Here is a 23828-nt window from a genome sequence, read left to right as displayed (position 1 = left end):
ATACTATACAAAGCAACATTTTTTTTTTTGCAGCCTAAATAATAAGTAGGGCAAGGTTTTAAATGAGGCTAGAGTAATGAATGCTGTACGATAATTTTGATGATAAATTTCCCCGGAGGATAAAGTGGAAGAACAGAAGCAGGCTGTATTTAATCATGGAAAGTTAAAGGAATGCAGACCAACAAATATTTATAGAGATGTACAGTGTTTCTAACCTTTTCTGAGATATTCTTGCCCCTTTTCACCTGAGAAATTTGGCAAAAATTGGTGTATAATAATTATGAAGAGCAATTGATCACACAGGGTCAAGTGTTTCCTTTGATGTGGTGCACAGAAATTCCTGCTTCCTTGCAGGCTGGAGGACTCGAACAATAAGACATTTGTTTTTCACAGCTATTTCATTCATCAGTGAGTCTGAAAAGCTTGCTTTGAGCAGATAGATGACATATTCTGCAGCTGCTCTTCACCTGGTATTGACGCAAGGAGATCTGTCCTCACCATAAAGCAGAGCACTGTGCAGAGATACTAACTCTGCTCTCCAAAGCAATATCATAGAATCCTAGAATGGTTTGTATTGGAAGGGACCTTAAAGCTCACCCAGTCCAATCCCCTGCCACGGGCAGGGACACCTTCCACTAGAGCAGGTTGCTCCAAGCCCTTTCCAACCTGGCCTTGAACACTGCCAGGGTTCACGTACTGAGCAGGCTGAAAAACTTTGCCCTGTTCTCCATCACAAGGTGCAGACCTGCTCTTCCCTTGCATGTACCAAAGGCCATCATCTTCAAAGGTGGTGCTCCTCAAAGGTGATGCTTCTCAGCTGTGGTTTAATCTAGTCTTTGCTGTTTGTGTTGAGGAGGCAAGCACAACTTCAGAAACTAAGAGTAAAAAAGTCACTGCTGACATTTGACTTAGTATGTTCCTGGTTGTTTTCCACAGGTGCACATGCTTGTGGTAGTGTTAGGCAATCATTCCATAAAGCATAGGGTTTGGTTGCTTTGTGGGGTTTTTTTGTTTCTTAATAACTGTTCAAAGTAGGGTGTTTCAGTGGACTTTAGCTCAACTTGTAACAGTATTCACTTGGCAGAGGCAAAACCTCAAAGATTTCTGTTCTGCCCATCAATACTTAAAGTGTATATTGATTTCCAATTTAGGTGTTAACTTTTTAGCTCTTAGAAATGCTCTTGATATCAATTTTCACCTTGCCTGATGTTCATTATGCGCTGAACATTACGACGGCGAGTGAGCTAGAATCTCATCTGGCGAGACGATTAGTTCTAGTGACTTCAAGATTGCAACGTGCAAAGATTTACTTCTCATGTGTGAGCATCATGGTAGCATGAAATATCGGCGTTTAAGGCAATGACCTGAGAAATGCTTTTATTCTAGCCTGGCACAGGGTTCCTCTAGTGTTTCTCAGTCTGTGTAGCACATCCCTGAAATGATATAATAAACTAATTAATAGCGCTGTTTATTACATTCATGTTGTTTTTGCATAATAACTCATAGAAAATGAGCCTGAGGTCCACAGCTCACGTTGCTGGGTGGCTGGAGTTTATTTAAGCAATAAGACACACATGACAAGCAGTGCATTCCCATGTGATTATGCCTCCTGTAGTGTTAGGAGGCACAAGGTCAAAAGGCTCAGTGGCTTTAACTGCCTGAAAAGTGCCATGTAATCCCCTGCAAATGGGCTGTCTACAATGTGTTATTGCTGTACCAGAATAATTTCTTCTTAAAGGCAGCCCCATGAATTACCTCTGTAATTGGCACAGGTATGACATCACTGACTGCCAATCCTCTTTGTCTTGGATTTTAACACCTTCATTCCAAGTTCAGGTCATCAGAACAAACTGATTTTGTTAAAACAGTGTTTTATCCTTTTCATGCTCTGAGTCCCATCTGCTTTCTTTTAGCAAGGAAAGCCCTATTTGTGCTTTTGCAGTAGCTTTTGTATCATCATCAGGCACCGAAGAGTGACTGCAAAGTCTTGGCAGAGCTGGTGACATGCAAGTCATGGCCTGACTTGCAGTGCCTAGAACATTATTTAGACTCAGGGACTCAAGGGGAGGATGGACAGCAAGGTAAGCATGTCAGGATGCAGGTGCCATGGTCGGGATTTCAGAATCAATGTGTAGCCATCAAATTCTTTCGGCCTAGCCATGTCTCTTCCCTTTTATTGGCAAACATAACCCCCAAATAATAAAATCATCCTGATATACAGTTATTGTTGATAAAATCAGTACACATAGGTCAGCTTTACCACACAGAGCAGATGAGGAGCAGGCCACAAGAAGGATGCTATTTATCTTAGTGATATTGAAAGGACTGTAGGTATTTGGTGCAATTTTGGAGGGGGATATGATGGATCCCAGATGGGGAGATTCCCCCTTTTCTCTGCCCACTTTTAAGCCCCAGCAGAAGAGGAGATAAAGGCGCAGCCCATGGGAAGCTCCCTGAAGCCCCTTGGCTTGTTTCACTGGCTTCCAGCCAGCAGTTGCTCCTTTAGCAAGGGAGAAAAAAGCCTGCCCTGAATCCCATGGTCAGTCCCAGAGGATGTTTTTCCTTTGGGAAAATGGGAATAGATGCTAGAGGCCATGAATCACCTGTGTCTCATGTCTGCCAGTGGGTGGGATGAGAGCATCTGCACAGGGGAAAGTGTGAAACCCACTGGTTGAGGGATGCTGTGAAAGTTGCTCCTCGGTTGCTGAGAGTTTTGGGGACAAAGCGAGAGGAATCATCATCCTGTTAAGAGGGCAAAAACTTAACAAATAGTTTTAAAGGCTTAAAATAAATCTGTCTTCATAACCTGACTGCAGTGCTTTTTCCCTTAGATATGTTATAGAGGCAATGATACCTCCACCGTGAACTCAATTAACCTTCCTCAGCCTTCCGTGTGACAGGGAACCCTAAATCATCTTCTTTATGAGTATGTGCAAGATTTGAAGCTGCTCTGAACTTAGCATTAATAAATGGCATTTCCTAATTGGTGCCCATTTGTTTGTTTTTTACAGTGAGAAACATACGGTGGCTGTGAGTGGGATCTAGTGCTCATGGTTGAAAAGAGCTTTCCACAAAGGAGTGAGGTACCTTTATTATATTATTATTGTTGTTGTTATTGCAAATCTGTTGCTTGTGTGTGTGCCTTTTGGGGTTTCCATTGTTCAGTGATGTTATAAGATGGTATTAAGGCATTTCTCTGTGGTGGTTTGTATAAATGGACATCCGTTGCTGATAAGAACTGCCACCCTTCTCTGTGTGAGACGTGCTGCATTTTGAGTTTTCTTTGGAAGTGCTACAGGGAAAAGATAGGAAGAAAAACCTGTGTGTTTAGGCTTCTACAACTCAGTTTCCCTACAAATCTTCCTTCTGCTCCTGCTAGTTGCATATTGACTCAGTAGCGTTCACTCCTGCCTCACTTCTAAGACCTTTGCATGAACACAGGCTGTACAGAGCACAGTGTTTCATCTGGGAGGGAGGATGTCAGCAATAAATGAGAAAACAAGAGAAGTGGATGATCCCCCATAATGCATACCCTATAATATAATCATTGTTGTTTGATAAGAGACACTTCTTGCAACTCTCAGTGCCCTGCTAGGTATGTCTGGATTTATTATTCAGAAAGGCACAATCAAATCTCTTCATTCAGTTGACAAATGGGAGCTATTCAATTCAGTATCTGCCTCTTATTTATAGCGTATAGTGGGGTGATTTATATGCTAGCTCCACATCTTCCAAAACAGTTTTAATTAGCAGCACTGGCTATTAGAATGAGAGTTCTGCAGCTTCCCTGTCATACACATCCCCTTCAAACTGAATGGAAATCTTGCTCTTTACCAGGCAATGCTTCTTTATTAATCTGTTGGGGGATTTTTTTGTGATGGTAGCAAGAATGTAAGCTAGTAAAGCAAGTGCTTTAGTAGCTCAGAGAGTTCATTCGTGTTTGCAGCTCCAAGGGGGAAGACAAGTTGAAGAAGGTAGTGCCATTTATTGCCATGCCTTGGGGAAACAGAGCAGTCCTTGGGGCGTTAGCACTAACATCACACAGGATCCTGCAAATGTCTTACGTGCCCTTTGGTTTTGAGACCAAAGCGTCAAAGATGCCAAGGCCAGCTGCTCTGGCTGCATACATGGCTGTTTCTGGATTCCGCTCTGCTTGGAGAAGGATGGGTCGGAATGCTCATCTCAGCATGTCCTGTGGTTAGAGCACTCACATGATTTTTCCTTTGTGCATTGTCTGATGATGTAAGTAAGCATTTCCCCCAGCTGTTCCCTGATCAGCAGAGCTGCTCTGGCTTGTGGTCTAATTGGTACCCCTGAGGTACAGACCAGCACACGGCACGGCGCGGAGGTGAGTTCAGTAAAGGCACTAGTTTGAGTCTCTATTATTTTAACGCATCTGGTAGGAATATGATTCCTTTGAGACCTCTGCCTATCTGTCAAACCTGAGATCAGCCAACAGGTTCAAAAGTTATTTGGGGAAGCAGTGACTGACAGTACAATTGCATGTCTCTTGTTTTTTTCCTGAGAAACCAGGCAAAAAAAAAGGCGCAGGAAACATAAAGAGTTATTTTTTGTGCTTTATGCAGTGTGTGTAGCATGCAGAATGGTCTGTTGTTATGCTTCCACTGATCTTTTTTTGACATGAGCAATGCAGTCATTCTGTCTTCACATCAAGGAAGCCTTTGTACTACTTGTCACCAGCGCGCAGTGTCTCTGTATACGTGTAAACTCGATGTTTGCTGCATCCCCTCGTCAACACTGCTGCTGCCTGCGGGTGCTGCTAAGTCTTTGGATGTTTTACAGCAGCGTGCTGTCAGTGGCACTTATTGTGGAGAGCAAGAAAACCTTAGAAAATCTTAAATTTGAGATTGGTAATAATATGAAAATGAGCCCTGGACCTGGTCGTGGGTGCTTAGTATCTTTGTGTGTCCTTCCCCTGGAGGAAGGAAGCAAGCCACAACTGCGAGAGAGGAGGCTGAGTGAAGTTCATCGCTGTGCTTCTGTGGTTCAACACTGTACACGTGTGGTGCTTAAGAGACTGATAGTAGAATGAGGCAATAGGACATGAGGACATAAGAAATCCTGCTACAAACAAGCCTGCAATGAATGTGGTCAGAAGGAAGTGTAAATAGGGTGGGGAACAGCAGGGAATGGAAATGGTTCCTGCAGTTTGCAACTGGGTTCAGCCTGGAGAAGAGGAGGCTCTGGGGAGAACTTAGAGCAGCTTCCAGTGCCTAAAGGGGCTGACAAGAAAGCTGGAGAGGGGCTTTGGACAAGGGCCTGTAGGGACAGGACAAAGGGGAATGGCTTTAACCTGCCAGAGGGGAGATTGAGATGAGCTCTTAGGCAGAAGCTCTTCCCTGTGAGGGTGCTGAGGTGCTGGCACAGGGTGCCCAGAGAAGCTGTGGCTGCCCCATCCCTGGCAGTGTTCAAGGCCAGGTTGGACACAGGGGCTTGGAGCAACCTGCTCTGGTGGAAGGTGTCCCTGCCCATGGCAGGGGGTTGTTGGGACTGGATGAGCTTTAAGTTCCCTTCCAACACAAACCATTCTAGGTTTCTGTGATAGTACGATGGGCTCTGCAGCCAGGACAGCCACATGTAATTCACAAGTTAATGCCTACACTGAGGAAAAAGTCACAGTTCTCCAGCTGAACACAAGTTAGATTATTTTTCACCCAAAAAAGTTCTGTTTAGGTATTTTTATTTCCTTTTCTGAGCGTATTGGTAAAGCACATTGTTTAAGGAAGCTTACAAATTATTAACATATTTGGTCTTGTCTTTGAGCCAAGTGAATAGCATTCAGTAAGCTGTCTTTAGATATTACACTAAGTGTTTTTCTGCTGCAATTCTAGTAGAGTGTAGGGCTGAATTTGATAGTGTTACCTATTAGTGATTAGAAAGTGAAGGGCTTTCAGCACGTCTGTACAGCACAATTGGCTTTGATTGATAGATTAGGCTTTGTGCATTTCATCATTTTTAAATTTGCGTTAAAGTAATGAGATTTCCTCTTAAAAGTCCTCTTTTCCCCAACATTTTGAAAACATTTTCAAGGCATGAACTGGGGAGGAAAAGAAAGAGGAGAGAGAGCAGTTTTGTTCATAAAACTGAAATTGTGCATTAGTCACTGCTACAGGCTGAACTCTGCCAGAGGAAGGTACTTTTAAATTAACAAAATATTAACATTGTAATTATTGAGCATGTATAATAGTTATGAATTATGGATCAGCCAGGTTAGCAAAGTCACAGCTGCCTAATAGAGAAAGGTATGATGGGAACGTGAGGGAAGATGATTGAGGATTCCCTCTTAATGTTTTCATACGCTCCTCTCAGTAAAGGAGGTTGCCGCTCCTTCCGCTGGCCCCAGAGAGATGTGAAAGCCCACTCAGGGCTGGAGCATCCCTGCCTGAGGGACACCAGCACTATGGGAGGATGGTCTCTGTGCCACCACAGCTTTCTGGTGTGCCAGCCCAGCTGGGAAGCTCTAGGTGCTGAGCTTTATTTGGCACTGTCACCATTTGTCACCACTGAAAAGTCCTGGTGTCCTGGCATGCTCTGAGGCACAGCATCTCCAACGGGATCACTGCTGCTTTCAAACCTTGTTTTCCCTGAGTCGGCTGTGAAGGGTGGCAGCGATGCTGGGGTGGTTTAAGGACCATGGCTCTAACTTTACTGATGACCCACTATCTCATCTTGAGAAAATAGCTTCCTGTCACTACCTCTCAGTTCCCCTGTCTGTAAAATGAAGATAACGTCATGTCATACATACCTCTGAAAGTATTTTGACATGTATGAAGGAAAAGTGCAACTTTGAAGCATGCGGCTTCCTACTATATATATATAATATATCCTACTACCAAGCGAATCCAACAGGAGCTCCAGGCAGTGCTCACGGTTGGAATATGTGTTTTTTATTCCCTGAGCGGGGGTTGCTGTGGCAAGAGGTCCTGCCCTGTCCCTCTCCATTTTATAAGGGCAAGTTGCTGGTGGTGTTAACACGTAGCTCTTCCATCAGTTATTCAGTTTGTATCTGGCCGGCTTTTTGGCTTTTCTTCAGCCACGTCTATTCTCTCCAGGCAAAACCAGTTTTTCTTTTGCTTCATTTTTTTTTAGAGGAGGGTTGTAATGTGTTTGAATTGTTTGCAATAAACTTTTGAGATTCAGTGACCTTTGCTAATCAGGAAGGGTTTGGTTTGTGTTTGAGGTCTGCAGGCAGAATTAATCATATGTAAACTGTTTGCTTTAAAAAGTCTCTTACTGAATTTGGGATTTCCCAGGTAGCCATCGAAAGGTCAGAGGCTGGAGGCAGGAGCTGTGAGCAGCTGGGAAGAGAGGAGCTGGAGAGCACTAGAAGAGGACAAACAGTCTCAGAGCAGTTTCAGGAGTAGGGAGGGACCTGTGGTAGCACATGGCTTTGGGGGGAGCCCAATGTGCTTGAGAGACTGGCCTCAAGCCAGAAATTTGGAGTACCTAAGGAAACAATATACAGACTAGCAGTACGGTGTTGTACCATGCTCATATTTGGTTGCGTGTTGTGCTGTTTCAAAAGCAGGGTTTTGTGCTTTCAACAAAATGGTCCTTGGCCCTACAAGACTCTAAAGTCATATTAACTCTGCCTGCGTCAGCTGTTGGTGGGAGCAGTGTGTCCTTTAAAGTGTCCACCTAAACCTTCCCAACATCATGGTGCTGTAGCAAGGACCATCCAGACTCCAGTCCCCTCCTGTTGCTGACAGCACAGGAGCTGTGCCAGGGAGGGAAGTCCTGGATCTCAGCAGGAACCAGAAAAGGCACTGCTGGCCTGTATGTGTCGCTTGATGTACTGGGGGAGAGGAGGTTAGAGGCAGTTTGTCTTTGTAATTGCAAAAATGGGTGAACTGCACCAAGTTACCATCAGCATCCTGAAGTAGTAATGGCTGTAGCAGCAGAGGAGTGATAGGGACTTTCTTGGTTATCCAGTTGCATGTCCTATACCTTTCTGTCACACTTTGGAAGTGGATTTCCCAAGGAATCTCTTTTGCAGAAGCTCCCTTGGATGAAGCAGAGCTGTTGGTCATGTTGTTCATGTAGTTCATGGTCAGAGCAGTGAAAGGGGCCAGTGCAGACCCCCTGTGAGGAGAGAGAGGTTTTTCCCTGTGGTTGTGCTTTCTGTTCTTGCTAAATACATGCGATGTTTAGCTTGGGAGATTTCACAGTATAGCAAACCCCTGTGGGGTTCTTCTCTCCTACCAGCCTCTATAGCAAGGATTATAGGGACCTTGTAGATCTGGGTTAAACCCATGGAGGAAAAGGAGTTCATTGAGAAAAGGGCAGTTGTCAAAAGAGAGGGACAGTCAACGTCATCTGTACCGTAAAGGCTGCAATGTCTTGGTGTATAGGGTCCTTTCTTAGTAAGGCCTTTCTCTGAATTTTGCAGAACTGTGCATGTTTAAGCCAAGCTCTTAATGTTGTTTTAATGCATTTTGCTGTATTCAGTAGTGGTGGTTTTTACCTGTTAGCCTTTGGCATACTGTTTCTCAATAAAGATGATGTTGGGAGGTGTCTCAGAAAGGAGTTATGTTGCAGTGACGTCTTTGATTTCCTACAGCGCAGCTCTGTCATTCACCCCATTGAGCTTCTTCAGATGGTGCAGTGAAGCCTGTTCTCAAGCTTGTTTTCAAATTTTTATCGTCTTGGAGAATAATAACATTACGCATTACAGGGAAGCACATTTGAAGAATGTTTCATTCACAGAAGCACATCACATTGGGAGAGTTTGCCTAACTTCTTTGCCCATACAGGGGGAGGACTTCTTGAGCACTGTTAACCCTTGCTTTCCTTTCAAGAAAGCAGAAGAAGGGAGGTAACAGCTCACCAGGCATCTGTTTGCAGAGTGTGCTCTTCACTAGGGATGTATTTAGGGCCTGATTTGTCCCAGTGTTCAGAGGGACCTTGCTGCAAGATGGCTCAGAGCCCAGAGACTTCTCAGGGCTCATCCTGTGGCAGTGAAACATGGGAATTGCGCTTTCTCCGGATGATTAAAGAACAGAACTTCCTCTCTAAAGAGTTCTTTCCTCAAAAGCATTAATGGAAAAGTTATGGGCTAAGAATATTTCCATCCAATCCAGAACACACAGAAAGTCTGGATATGAATGATTTAAAGACTGTGGGAAAGCATAAAGATGTTGAGGTGAATTTACTACTTTGTTCAGTGCCACAGATTGTGTGAGGGCTCTTCAGCATGAATTAAAGAAGGGTTCCAGTCATGAGATATTAGAGATTAATTCAGACATTAGCACAGTCAGGGAGAAGACAGTAATGTAATTGCACAACCAAATAGGATTTCCCATACTAGATTGCACCTATGATGTATTTGGTCCTGTTTCTAGATGGACAGTGCTATGTGTGTCAGAAAAAATTATGTGATATGGAGTAATAGGAGCTGTGGAAGGATTTACCTGGAGCAAGCTCTGTCTACTAACAGTTGGCTCATATCCCAAGCCTAACTGTGAGAGTTCATTGTTAAAAAGCCCTGTTGGCTGTGAGTGAGGATGTTCTCCTGACCTTCAACAGCCCCAGTGTGTTAATGAACCACCTACATCTGCACCTTGTTCATATCGAATAGCAGGGAGTTCTGCGGGACAATGTGTTTAAAAACATAGACAACATTTTTTAAAGGCCATTTTAAGTGTGATGTCTGTCAGAGTCATCTGTTGCCGTGTTTTTGTACTGAGAAGATGGTATACTAGACAACCTGCTTTATCTTCATTAAACCACTCACCACTCAGATATACCAAGTATATAAACCCCCTGTCACTTTGTATTCATCCCTTCTCCAAATTGAAGAAGGTACCAGTTTTCCTAGCCTCTAAAGACATTTGTAGATGGTATCTAAGCTATTTACCTGTGTTTTCTTTTTGAGGTCAGGTGTGCCAGTGTTTCAGTCGAGGTTGGATACACTTCCTGGCTTGGTATTTTAAGTGTCATTTCTTGTTCTAGTCTCCCTAGGTCTCTGCTTTGACATTCTGACCACTTCTGTTTACAGACCTGTGACTTTGCTGGAGCTTTTGTTTCTCCTAGAAAATGTGGAGGAAATAGAGGTGGCTGAGGAACAACACTGTGCTAATGTGACTTCAGTGCTAGGTTTGTTTTAGCTTTCTGGAGGCTTTCTTCCCTCCTGATTTTTCTTTTCCAGTTAAAGAATTTCCAGCAATGGCTCTGAAGTGATCCCAGTGCTCTGCCTCTTCCCATTTTTCGGCTGAGAAAGCTCTGCACTATGTGTTACAGAGGCCATCAAACCGGGGTCTATTGCACATCAGTGGTCCACCGGGTGTTTGCTGCTGTCTTCAGAAACAGCATTCCCGGCGCCATGCCGTGAGGAGCTCAGTGAACAGATGGGCCAGGAAAGTACCTTGCTCTCGGTGGGTCTGGAGAATGAACTCATTATCCAGCCAGTGGCCTGTCACACGGGGCTCATTTACCAGTGGCTGGTGGGAAAAACAACCCCTGGAAAGTGGTGCCTTGCAGGGTGTGAGTGCTGCGGTGCCAGCCATGTCGCTGTCATTCAGTGAGCAAGCTTGTTTAGGTATGAGGAATAGGGAGGAAGCCTGCAGAGGCAGAGAGTTTACAAACAGGTATCAAATATATAAGATATCAGAAAGTCCAGTTTTTGGGAATGAAAAAATGTCACATGGAGAGGAGCCACATTTCAAGGCTGGCTCTGCAACTTGGACATACCTCACATGAACGTCCCATTTCCTTAGGTGGTATGTCCTGCCAAGTAATTCCTAAAGAAGCCATGAAATATTAACAAGACATGCTAAAAAAGCACTGTGTTCAAAGAAACAAAAAAGACCAAAAGGTCCTAGGTTATGCTAGGCTTTCCATCTTTTTCCTCTTCAGATGCCAACTGGGAAACGCCTCAGTGCACCACATGGCTCATCTTCTCACGCTGGCAGCCAGGGAGCATCCATGGGGGTGCTGAGCCCAAATCACCTGAGGAATTAATGTCCTTCTCCTCATTTCTTGTCTGCTCATCAGTGGGGAGCACACTTTGCTAGAAGTACAGTGCAGTTTTGAAAAGCCAGGAGAGATGGAACTCTGGGATTTAGCCAAAGGAATTGGAAGTTTGGGGGTTTGGCTCGGTCGTTGTGATGGGTTGAGCATTGCAGGAGTCCCCAGTAGCTGCTGCTTCAGTTGCTGTTAAAGATAGGGAAATGTTTGGCACTGGTTTACTCAGAGGAATATATAAAATGTGAGAGTTGGCAGCAGTCTCAGAAAGGGAAAGTGCAGGGTGGGAATGCTTTTGTTATTCATAGTAAAATCCATTAGGAATATGGGGGAAATTGTTGTCTCCGGGTTACTCTGTGGGATTTAAGTGCATGATTGATAGCATATTAATAGTTTTAAGTTCCTTCCTTCGATAGTGTCATTGGGAAATCTGGCTGAAAATCATTTGGCTGCCTATATAACCCCAACTTTTATAGAATCATGGAATGGTTTGGGTTGTAAAGGACCTTAAGATCATCTAGTTCCAACCCCCTGTCACTAGAGCAGGTTGCTCTGAGCTCCGTCTAACCTGGCCTTGAACATTGCCAGGGATGAAGCATTCACAACTTCCTTGGGCAACCTGTTCCAGTGCCTTAGTAAAGAATTCCTTCCTTATATCTAATGTAATTTCCCCTCACATACTTATGCAGGCAAAGCACACAGTATCCACCACTATCATGTGGAGTGGGGTCCTGCACCCACGTAGGAGAGTCTCATCAAGTAAGCATGTATCTGATCAGTGCCGGTAAGATCTCCTATCAGCGAGAACAGGGAGGATACTTTAGCTTTGAATTAAGCAAAATTTACTATTTTAAAATGCATAAAGATGCAAAAAAATGTCCCCACAGGCTACTGCTGGGTTTTTACATTATCCTTTAAAAATCCTAGTACCTGACACAGCTGGCACCACGATAGTGCATAACCTTTACCATAGGTGAAGAGGCTGGAGGCAGACAGATGTTCCAGCATTGTTGGCTGCGGATTCTGCATTCCGTGCCTGCACGTCATGCCCAGATGGTCCTTTGTAGTAACGCGGCAGCCGCTACCACCTAACGCCCCATCCCACCTGTTGACACTTCCAGTATGTCTCAAAAGAATAGCCGAGCTGCTGGGGAGAGGAAGACAAAAAGATAGAGCAGCACTTCTGGCTGTGAAACAAGGCAAGCTGTGTTGTAGCACGTAGCAAGGAAGCCAACAATTATGGATCTCTTGAAAGCAGGAGGCTCTATATAAATAATACGTTCTGGTAATTCACCAGATTGTGGCGTGTATGGAAATACAGGGGATTTTTTTATTTTAATGAAAGGGAGCTTCTGTCCTGAGAAAAGTTAGTTGATGTTGAATTGGATTCGGTTTTTCCTCCTGTGTTCTTAGCTTTATACAGAGAATAAAAAAGGGCAGAAAAAAACAAATGGATTCTGGAAACCACCTCTTACCAGCGTGGCTTCAGTCCTGCTACCCCTTCTATAGAAATGACCCCCCTACCAAGACAGAGTAGTTGAAGCCCCTTTGCAGAGGCAGCTGTGGAGTTTTATTAGAGCAGTTTCACAGTGGTTTTCAGCAGACTGCACTCATAGAATCATAGAATCATAGAATGGTTTGGGTTGGAAAGGACCTTAAGATCATCTAGTTCCAACCCTCCTGCCATGCCTCACACTAAACCATGTCACCCAAGGCTCTGTCCAGCCTGGCCTTGAGCACCACCAGGGATAGGGCATTCACAACTTCCTTGGGCAACCCATTCCAGTGCCTCACCACCCTCACAGTAAAGAACTTCTTCCTTATATCTAATCTAAACTTCCCCTGTTTCAGTTTGAAGCCATTACCCCTTGTCCTACCACTACAGTCCCTAATAAAGAGTCCCTCCCCAGCATCCTTATAGGCCCCCTTCAGATACTGGAAGGCTGCTCTGAGGTCTCCATGCACGCCTAACTGGCTGGGACAGGACATTTCTCCCCTGTGCTCCATCTCTTGCCCTTGTCCTCACAGTAGGAGCAGGACTAAGACTGCTGCCCAATCCCTTCCAGCCTCGGCACAGGTCAGGTTGGCTTCAGCCCTTCATCTGGGAACCGGAAATAAACCCCAAAAAAGCCCAGAACTCTGTCATTCACATCACTCCGCTCTGCAAGTGAAAGAAATGTCTTCAGAAGTAAGTTGTAATAGATTCCTAGAATGGTTTGGGTTGGAACTCATCTAGTTCCAACTGCCTGCCCACGGGCAGGGACACCTTCCACTAGACCAGGTTGTTCCAAGCTCTGTCTAAGCTGGCTTTGAACACTTCCAGGGAAGGAACAGCCATAGCTTCACTGCTTTCCTGATGGTCTGTGGGGAATCTGCCAGGCTGCACATAAGCTGGTGCAAGTTGGCTTGGTGTTACTAACCCCACAAGAACAACGCTGACTCCCAGCAGTAGGAAAATAAAGTAATAGTTATCATTTTCTAACAAATGATAACTAGCAGTTATAAAATTGAGTGCTGACTCAAGCTGACATTTGAGGTGGTTTGTTTTGTGCTGGTTCAGAGCAGGAGAGTGGTACAGCAGGGAGTTTGTTAGCTGATGCACCATGCAGACCTTCACAGCGGTTTAAGGAATAGTACTGTATCATGCAAAATATTTTGCGGGCAGGCACTTTGCACACCCCAGAAAGTGTTTTACAGATTCTTCTGCAGAGGAAGTTGTCGTTCAGTGGCATGGTTTATTTATTTTGTTTGGTTTACTTGGGTTATTAAACATGTTTTATTTATAGGGTGTGCTTTCTAGACAGCCATCTGCATATATGTTCTGAAATAAAACACAGGGGATTCTGCATTCGCAGATGCTGAGTTGCCATTTCTGTGTGTTGGGTACCAACAACTGGCGCTGGGATTTGTAGGAATGAGTGGAACTGTGTGTGGAAGTACTCAGCAGTCACCTGAAGAGCCCATGTCTCTGAGCATGTGCGTGACTCAATCCATGCTCCATCCATGCCTGCAAGGTCTCTGCTGGTCCCTTGTTCCACCATGCAGCTCCTCACGTGATGGAGTCCTTTCACAGCTCCAAGTGTGAATTTGTGTGTGTGTGTGTGAATTTTTGTACCATCTGTTCCCTTTCCTGCAGCACAGAGTGAGATTTTTGTCTCCTTTGCTCAGTTCCAAACAGGTATGTGTGATACTGATGTCCGCTACGACATAGTACAGATTGCACAGATTTTTTTCCACTAGAACATATCAATACATGGGCTTAGGTGTATCAGTGTAATGCAGGTAGAAATCTATTATGGTATTAAACACCCTTCTGCCTTTATCACCTCCTGTCATCCTTTTAATGAAATTGAAATTCCTAAGATGTATTCAATTTAGGTCTTGTTTTTTTTCCTACTGAGAAACCCAAGTAGAAGGAATTACATGCATAATGGTGTGGCCAGCTGGCAGAGGTGTGCAGAAATACCATTACTGTCTTTCTGGGCAGGTTGTGTGCTAGCAATCTACAGAGTAGCCAGTGGGCAAGGAAACCCTGCTTGTAAGAGCAAATTCACATGATTATTAATGCCCCGAAAGCTGAAATCAGATACTGCTAGTCTTTGCCACTCACAGGGCTTTGACACTGAGCCATCGCAAGGAAAAAGAAATAGTTTAAGTTATACTTCGATTGTAATGGATGTTGAGAAAACTAAGATTATCTTCTAGAACAGAAGTCTCCATAGAATGTCATAGAATGAATTTAAAACTCTTCCGCTCTTCATCTAAACCCTTGGCCTCGTAGGACTGCTCATCTTTGCACAGCAGCTAATTTCAGCTTGACTTCTGCTGAAAACTGCTTCTGGGGCAAAGGGTTTCATCTCTTTGGCAGTCTGTGATATTCTAGGGAAGAAAGGCTTACATCTGGACTGTGATCCTTGTGAAAATGTGGCAAAATGCTGCCCTGATCACCTACAGGGTGAAGTGGTTATGTGCTTTCAAGCATGGTCAGTTCTTTGGCAAAGTCACCCTTTCTCAGGTAATTTTGGCACCGGAGGTTGCTGTTCCTCTTGGCTAAATGGAGAAAGCCTCAAGAACTCCAGAGTTAAATGGGCTAATGCATGGACACCTTGCAAGCTGTGTTTTAAATTTCATGTCTTCCAATTTCATTGCCTTCTGAGTCATTGCAGCTCAAGAACAGAAGCCCGAGTGGTGTTTTATGCAATCATTGATCAAATCAGGATATAGTCCTACAAGTACATGTATAAAGGGGAAAAAAATGTACATGTATAGATGGATCCTTTCAAATGACAAAGTTTTGTAGCTGAGGCTATTGGAAGTTATTAAGATGAGCTTTAGATTTTGTATGGCAACATAATTCAGAGTTTCCACTTCTTGGCATTTTGAATAATTTTAATTAAGCAATAGATTTACAATTTGTTCCACAAGTAATACAGTTTGCTCAGATTACGCACAATTTGTGTAGTTTTGATTTTACTACTGTATTCATTTAGCTCAGCAAATTTATAAAACTAATTAAAAAAGAAGTACTTTTTTGGTTCAGACTGTAAATGAAAAACAAGAATCTAATGTAAAATGATTCTTGCAGAGAAAATAAGACCAATTGCAACTCTGTAGGTATTTTACAACTAAGTTTTTCAAACTAAAAGCAATTATTTTTAGAGCAGATTCTTGGCATGGTCTTACTTGTTTTCATGTTTTGAGATGCCAAGAGAGTGAGAGATTAGGATCTGATTCAGCAACATACTCAAACATATCGAACGTTAACCATGTAGTTAGGCCTTATTGAATTCCTAGGATTTCTTGTTGGCTGGATTACCACTTCAGGTACTAATGCATCTTGTGCTGTTCCCTAGTCTTTGTTAAGTCTCATGTCACTGAGAATGAAAAGAAGCTGCAGTTCCTGGGCTATCAGCATCCCAAGGTAGCATCCACCAGGATTTTTCCTTATCTTTGGTGTCTTCCTGTCCCCAGGTTAGTGCTGACAGCTGAGCTTCGTTATGATACAGAGAGCAAGGAATGTGTAACGTTGTTTGAACTCATTTGATGACATGCCATTGCAGGTTTAAACACCAATTACCACATTTCAAGTGACAAATCTGGAGGGAAAAAGAAGATGATCATTTAATAAATTTATTATGAAGGCAAATGACTCGTACATAAATCAAACTGCTTCATTAAGGGAGAAAGTCAGCTAAATAGAGAGGTGACAAAGGTTAACTCTGCAGTCGTGGCACCAACTCTGGTGTCGTTTCTCCTGAGCTCTCACAATGAGCCAGGACTGCAGCAGTGCCTGCTGGTGCCATCCCTGAGTCCTCTGCCAGCAGTGGCATTTCTGGTGTCACCTTTTGCAACATTAAAAGCAGTCTACATGCTAGGAGATATTCATAATCCTGCTTTTGACAGATGGGGAATTAAAGCCTTTGGTTCTCTTTTTTTGCGAACCATATGCTGGGCTCTATCAAAAGGAGCGTGGCCAGAAGGTCAGTGATTCTGCCCCTCTGCTGTCCTGTGTCCAGCTCTGTGGCAAGAACAGAAAAGAGATGTGGAGCTGTTGGAGCAAGTCCAGAGGAGGCCATGAGGATGCTCCGAGGCTGGAGCAGCTCTGCCCTGGAGACAGGCTGAGAGAGCTGGGCTTGTTCAGCCTGGAGAAGAGAAGTCTCCTTAAGGGGAGACCTTGGAGCAGTTCCCGGTGCCTAGAAGGGCTACAAGAAACCTGGAGAGGAGCTTTTGCAAGGACAGGTAGTGGTAGAACACAGGGAAATTGCTTTAAACTAGAAGAGGGTAGGTTTAGATTAGATATAAGGAAGAAGTTCTTCACAGTGAGGATGGTGAGACAATGGAAGAGGTTGCCCGAAGAAGCTGTAACTGCCCCATCCGTGGCAGTGTTCAAGGCCAGGTTGGATGGGGCGTGAGGCAACCTGGTCTAGTGGAAGCTGTCCTTGGCCACAGCAGAGGGGGTGCAACGGGATGGTCTTTAAGGTCTCTTCCAACCCAAACCATTCTAGGATTCTATGATTTTATCCTGTGTGCGTCTCATGCAAGCCACAGCATTCCCAGCACCTCCGTGGTGTGTATTGCTGCACACTTTGCAAGAACCCTCCTGGAGCAGGGTCCTTGTCCAACTGTCTTCCAGATCTCTTGCATTAGTAATGTATCTATCTCAGCTGATGTTCTTGCAGTGCTGCAAGCCTGTGCCATTATCTGAACTGCTTTCCTATGCCACTCCTGTGTTTTCTCCTTCTGTTCCAAGAGTGATCTTTGCTCAGTGTCCTCGTGGGCCAGCTGTGACTGCTGCAGGGCAGCCAATGCAAAAGGCATTTTCCAGCACCCATCTCCATGTCTGGCCACCCCACACAGACCAGGCTGACACTGTTCTCAAGCAGAACAATGCATCTTTTTGCCTATTTCACAATATGCAAAACCTCTTTCTCTCATAGTTAACACACACAAAGAGTTTGTGAGGTGCTCTTGGGGATGGGTGAGCCATCTCAATTATTGTCACCTCGTTTGCAAATGCCGTGTTATTTTATGTTCCATGCTTTGGGAGCTTGTGAGCAGTGATGGCAATGATGGGGTGTATCAGCTGCAGTGAGAACAGAAAAATGTGCAGAAAGGTTTTGGCCACACAAAGACAAAATGGGCTAATTTGTCGGTGCCTTTTGGAGCTTTTAGAATTGATGAAGATATGGTGAAGGTTTTAAATAACCCTGATAAAGAATTTATGCATCCTTTTGACCCCATACAGTTCTCTCCTCAGTTCTCTGCTCACATGATCAGCCTGATTCTCTCTTAATTTATTTATACCTTGAGCAGAAACAGAGCAGGCAGAGAAAGGTAGCATGAACACCAACTCACCATATGTTGTTTTTAATGATTGAGTATAGTGGGTGTGCAATCCCAACATATTCTTTAGGCCAGGGGCCTGTGGCACTACAGCTGTTGTACTTTTATTTCCCCACATATTCTCCCCTCCGCTGCTGAAATCTGCAGCCGTGAAGTTGAGGATGCTGTTACTGTGATACGCCTTTGGAAGATGGCTCTTCCGCAAGGATGTAATTGCCACCACCAATTCCTCCCTGAGTTGCACAGCGTAGTACCAATGCTAAGCATCGGGAGCACACTTATAGTTTGGGAATTTCAGGTTTTCTAAGCCTCTGGCATTAAATGCTTCTGTTCTCATTTGTATGGCAGATTCCATTGCATTTTCCAGGTTCGGGGTTGGTCCCAGTGCACTGGTGCTTTTGCACATGGATGCATTGCAAGGTAGTGCCTAAGATCAGCAACTGGAACAGACAGTAGAGCCGTGTCATCGCGCTATTAGTTCATATTTTTATAAAGCAGCAGGAATTCAGAATATAGCTCTTCTAATGTCTCATTCAAGCAGGCAGTAACACTGAAATGTATTTTATTTGATGCCCAAGAGACACGCGCTAGCGTTTATAGCGACAATAGAAATCTGCTTGTATTCCAAACTCTTCAGGAGAAACATTGATAGCTTTATTCAAAATAATGGCATTCAGAATTGCTGGATCACATTCCCAGAGCGTCTATCCTGGAGGAAAGTCAGTGCCATCATTCTAGTTATATTTCCAATAATTAAATAATGTATAAGTGAAGCATATGTGTCTTCTGGTCCGTACTGCAGGGATGGAATAACCCATGAATACAGGGAGAGGAAGTGCATCAGGATGGTCCCAGTTCTGCTGTGTTCCTCTCCTTCCTTCTCCTCTCCTTCCTTCTCCTCTCCTTCCTTCTCCTCTCCTTCCTTCTCCTCTCCTTCCTTCTCCTCTCCTTCCTTCTCCTCTCCTTCCTTCTCCTCTCCTTCCTTCTCCTCTCCTTCCTTCTCCTCTCCTTCCTTCTCCTCTCCTTCCTTCTCCTCTCCTTCCTTCTCCTCTCCCATTTTTGGGGAAAGAAGTTGTCACCCACTACAAGTCCCTGAATTTTGTGAGTTAGCCTGGCAGGGATGCTTAATAACAAACAGTAAGGAGAATTGCACATTAAATACATGTTATTAATCTGCCAGACAGTGTTTATTTGGGGGGGTTTGGTTTGGAGTTTTTTGATACAGTTGCAGATTACCCAGCAGTAGTGAAGCCTCAGGTATAGGTGACCTTGTGGTGAATCTTGGCCGTTTCATTTTGCTAAGGGTTAAAGGGAGGCTCGTTTCATTTTTATAGAAGAGCTGTGAGGTCTCTGTATAAGCTCCATGATAAGTAGCAAGATTCTGCTATTACACTAAATGTAAGACCTGCTATGCCTTAAAATAAACTGGAAGTCTGTGTTACACTGGCACAAGGCAGAAATTACCCTCATATTCTAGAAGCGGCACTGGTGCCGTGCAGGAAATAGTCTATTTGGAGATCATTGTGCTGATACGTTTCCCCGCTGTATCTTTTGGGGGCGGGGGGAAACAAGCTCTCAGTGGCTGAGGAGTTCATTTTCTCCCACTGCTGCTTTCTTCATTGAAGTCCTCATCATCCTCCATTTGTGACATCAGAGTCGCTGGCTAGCGAGATAATGATGATTTCACAAGCTGAAGATTATGACCTTCAAATGAGGAAGGCACAGCAGGGGAGGCCAGATTCCCAAGCAACAGCCATCAGATATTTGTGAAATATTTGCTAAAATGTCCTTGCAGTTAAAAAAAATGAGGGGAAAAAGAGGGCAGGAGGGAAACATCCAAAAAATATTATCAACAGAATGAGTTGCCAGCCAGTGTTTTTTTTATCCCTGAGTTTTCCATTTGGTGCCCATGATTCTCTAACCTGTCTCATTTAGCCTTAATGAACACGAGACATTTTTTTAGCATGCCATATGTGCTGTGGTCCTTTGGAAAGACAAAAAAATGCATCCAAATAACTTTTTTTTTTTTATGTTCTGACTCTACCCAATCATGATTTACATTTTGCACAGTTTGATGCCCATCTGCAATGTCTTTACTATCAGAAAAGGTAATAAGAAAGAGAGGGAAAAAGACATAGGAACATGTTGAATGACTGACACAAGAAAACCTGGTTGGATGAAAATAAATTGTCAATAAGCAACTTGGAAAATGGGTTGAAATCCTCTCTCCTGTGGTGGGGCCTGCTCCTGTATCAGCAATACCTCGAGAAGAAGAGCCCCAGCAGCCATCTGTGTCTCCAGGGAGTCTCTTGCTCTGTAAAGGGTGGGCAAGTAGTCCCCTGTGGCTGGGGAGGCTGAGGAGCAGCCATGTGTCTTGAAAATGAGCATCCTCTTGGCATGGAGTTCAGAAGGAAGTTCTTTTTACAGAGGAGTTCAGTTGGATCCTTATTTGCAATTATGGGACAAGCTATTCAACGACCACAACCTCTCGCCTGTCCAAAGCCTTGTTATATATGTTAAAGGCCTTGAAAGGACATCCGTTCCTCTTTCAGTCTTCCTTAAAAACACTGGAATCATATATTTTTACTTTGGAGCTTGGCAGGAGGAGGAGGAGGAAAGGAAGGAAACACCAAAGCAAGGTCCCAGGAGCACATTTCCACTGTGTGAGTTTCTGCCTGATGGAGTCTAAGACAGCGCTGATAGACTGTGAACTTCTCCGCACCATCAAGTTCTGCCGCGCGCTATGTGGGGTTTTGTTCTAAATGACTGCAACAAATGATGACAATTAATTACACTTAGAAAACAATCAGCGTTTTCCAAACAAAGCTCCAACCGTAACAATCCAAATTAGTCACATCAAGCCATTAGAGAGCCCTGATATGGCCAGGCCAGAGGTTTGTCATCTCTTCAGCTCCAGTTTGGCTTCCCTGTGACCCACGCACAGGGCAGGGTGTTGCGCACAGGAGCAGGGGCTCTGGTAGTGTCACATTTTTCTTCCTAATCACCTCGAAGGTCTATTTTTTCCCTTAGTAGCCAAAGTCAGAAAATGTCATGTATCCCCTTGCCTGAAACGGGACTGGTTCAGAAATGTTTCATTTAGATAACAGGAGCTGACGGGAGCTATTACAGCCTGACGAGACCTTCAGTTACTTCATCCTGGATTTCACAAACCTTGAGTTTAAAAATTGGTTGCAGTACTCAGAGGGGCATTTTCCAGCTTTTGTGGAAAGCCAGACATGGTTTTATGACTTAAATTTAGCAGGTGATTTAAATGACCAAAACTGCAGCATTTCTTACTTATATGAAGATAGAAGGGAAATTCCTGGCATTAATATTAACTCCTGGTGCTCTGTTTGGATATGAGCAGTGTTGGACAGCAGAGGAGTGTACTGAAGGGGCAGCTGAGGGACCATGCAGTGGGTGATGCATGGTCTGGCATATCATAGAATGCCCGACTGGTTTGGGTTGGAAGTGATCACCCAGCTCATCCAGTACCAATCCCCTGCCACAGACAGGGACGCCTTCGATGAGAGCAGGTTGCTCCAAGCCCTGTCCAACCTGGCCTTGAACACTGCCAGGGATGGGGCAGCCACAGCTTCTCTGGGCACCCTGTGCCAGTGTCTCACCGTTTCACCACCCTCATAGTGCATAACTCCTTCCTTATATCTAATCTAAATCTACCCTCTTCTAGTTTAAAGCCATTCCCCCTTGTCTTGTCCCTATATCCCCCTGTAAAAAGTTTTCTTGTCAGCCCCTTTAGGCACTGGAGCTGCTCTAAGGTCTCCCCTTAAGGAGCCTTCCCTTCTCCAGGCTGAACCAGCCCAGCTCTCTCAGCCTGTCTCCAGAGCAGAGCTGCTCCAGCCCTTGGAACATCTTTGTGGCCCTCCTATGACATGAGCTAGGCTCTTCTGTCAAGGCGAAGAGGAAAGGTTTCTCAATATTGGGTATAAAAGTCAGGATTTCGCTATAGGTCAAGATCCCCTCCACATAGCTAAAGTCATGTTTGATTCTGTTTTTACTTCATGCATTCTAAAAGAGGGATGTTTGTATGTAGCTCTCAGACTTAGGAGGTACTCACAGTATAGATGACGTCCTGGGGATATTTGGGAGCGATGATAGCTGATGTAACTTTAAGCTTGGCCATCTAAATGCTGAAATACCTCAACTGTTGTCCTGAGGCTGCTTGGAGAAGCAGAGAAAGCAAGCTGTCTCCAGGACCTAGCCGTGGCAAATTTAGCTGTGGCCAATTACAAATCCAATCCAATTCCTCCCATCCCACTTGAATCCACAGCAAACTGCTTGTGATCAAGAAACAGACTAATAAATATTTGTATAAAATATTTAGTGACTAATTTCATGTTAGAGATGCTTTGGGGAATGCTGTAAGCTGCTTGCAGACAATTGAGAAATTAAAAAGCAAGAAGGGAAATTACTGAATATATTATTCACTGCACATGATTTGACCAGCTTTAGGAACTGCAGTGTTAAACCACAAGACAGGACCCTGCAGAGCATCTGGAGTGTCTTTACCCACTAGTAGAGAATAAAGGAGCAGCAGTACCATGCCAGAGATACAACAGGAATGAGTATGTATGTATAGCAAAACAGAATTCATTTCAAGTTACAGCTTGAAAACATTGTGGTTTGAGTGAGAAGCATGTGTAGAACTGAACCATCGACCTCCCTGAGCATTCCTCCTATGGCTGGCACTACTCAGAGCAATAAAGTATAATTTTTTTTCTAGTTAATAAAACCCCCCTTCAGTTTACTACTTCAATTTCACTTTTGCTAAACCTGCATCTGTGTCAATGAACTGAAAAACCCAGCAGAATAAATAAGTACAGGCAAATACATGGAAGAGTTCAATTACCATTTTCCCCTATTGGAACTGCCTTTTAACAGCTACATCTCCTGACTGACAGCTTATTAATACTAATTACATTAGATATATGCAACATAACTAATGCACTGGTACTTTCAATTATCTTCCCTTGTCTTCATTCCTTTCCCTGCTCTCCCATCCTCCCTTTTCATGCCCCGTAACTGCTACCTTGGCTGGAGCTCAGAGGAAATGGCTCTGTCTGTCCATGAACTAAAGCTTTTCATTACTTAAATGGGTAAGAAGTGTTTCAAACTTGGGTGTGTGTTTGCAAGGCTGTGTTGGTGCTCACTGCAGTGAGCTCACTACCAGCTCCGTTAGCTGTAGGAAATGCTTCGGATGTAGGTGGAATTTCCTGTGAAGGTCTTGTGAATTTCCTGTGAAGGTCTTAAGAATTTCCTGTGGAGGTTCTATGAAGTTCCTATGCATTTCCTGTGGAGGCCCCACACTGTCTCTGGCTGTCATAGCCTCCAGCCTGGTTTGTGCATGAATTTTCACAGCTTTTCCACAGTGTGGTGCAAACTCTGTGCTAAGCCTGGTGAATCTGCATGGTGGGTTAACCCTGGCTGGATATCAAGTGCCCACCAAAGCTGCTCTGTCACTGCCCTCCTCAACTGGACAGGGGAGAGAAAATACAATGAAAGGCTTATGGGTCAGGAGAAGGACGGGGAGATCACTGCGGGCAAAACAGACTCAACTTAGGGAAATTAGTTTAATTTATTGCTAATCAAATCAGAGTAGGATAATGAGAAATAAACCCAAATCTTAAAACCACCTTCTTCCCACCCCTTTCTTCTTCCCAGGCTTTGCTTTAATCCCAAATTCTCTACCTTCTCCCTGCCAGCAGCACGGGGGAACAGTGAATGGGGATTGTGGTCAGTTCATCACGTGTTGTTTCTGCTGCTTCTTCCTCCCCAGGGGAGGACCCCTCATACTCTTCCCTGCTCTAGCATGAGTCCTTCCCATAGCAGACAGTCCTCCATGGACTTCTCCAACATGAGTCCTTCCCACAGGCTGCAGTTCTTCATGAACTGCTCCAGCATGGGTCCCTTCCACAGGGTGCATCCTTCAGGAACAGGCTGCTCCAGCATGGGTCCCCCACGGGGTCGCAGCTCCTGCAGCA

The 23828-nt window shown here is 44.3% G+C and overlaps 1 protein-coding gene across 3 annotated transcripts in view; it reads left to right on the top strand.

The window, feature by feature from the left end:
• Nucleotides 1-23828, top strand: part of DAB1 (DAB adaptor protein 1) — a 471110-nt gene that overhangs the window by 225769 nt on the left and 221513 nt on the right. For all 3 annotated transcript variants that reach the window (XM_030494712.1, XM_032920111.1, XM_030494713.1), the window contains exon 2: nucleotides 3012-3083. The gene's annotated coding sequence lies outside the window, so the exon portion shown is untranslated. The remainder of the gene's footprint in view (nucleotides 1-3011; nucleotides 3084-23828) is intronic.

The sequence above is a fragment of the Strigops habroptila genome, chromosome 8, assembly GCF_004027225.2.
Source record: "Strigops habroptila isolate Jane chromosome 8, bStrHab1.2.pri, whole genome shotgun sequence".
NCBI classification, from domain to species: Eukaryota; Metazoa; Chordata; class Aves; order Psittaciformes; family Psittacidae; genus Strigops; species Strigops habroptila.
The sequence above is the reverse complement of the archived record's forward strand: the minus strand, read 5'-3'. Positions and strand labels throughout refer to the sequence as shown.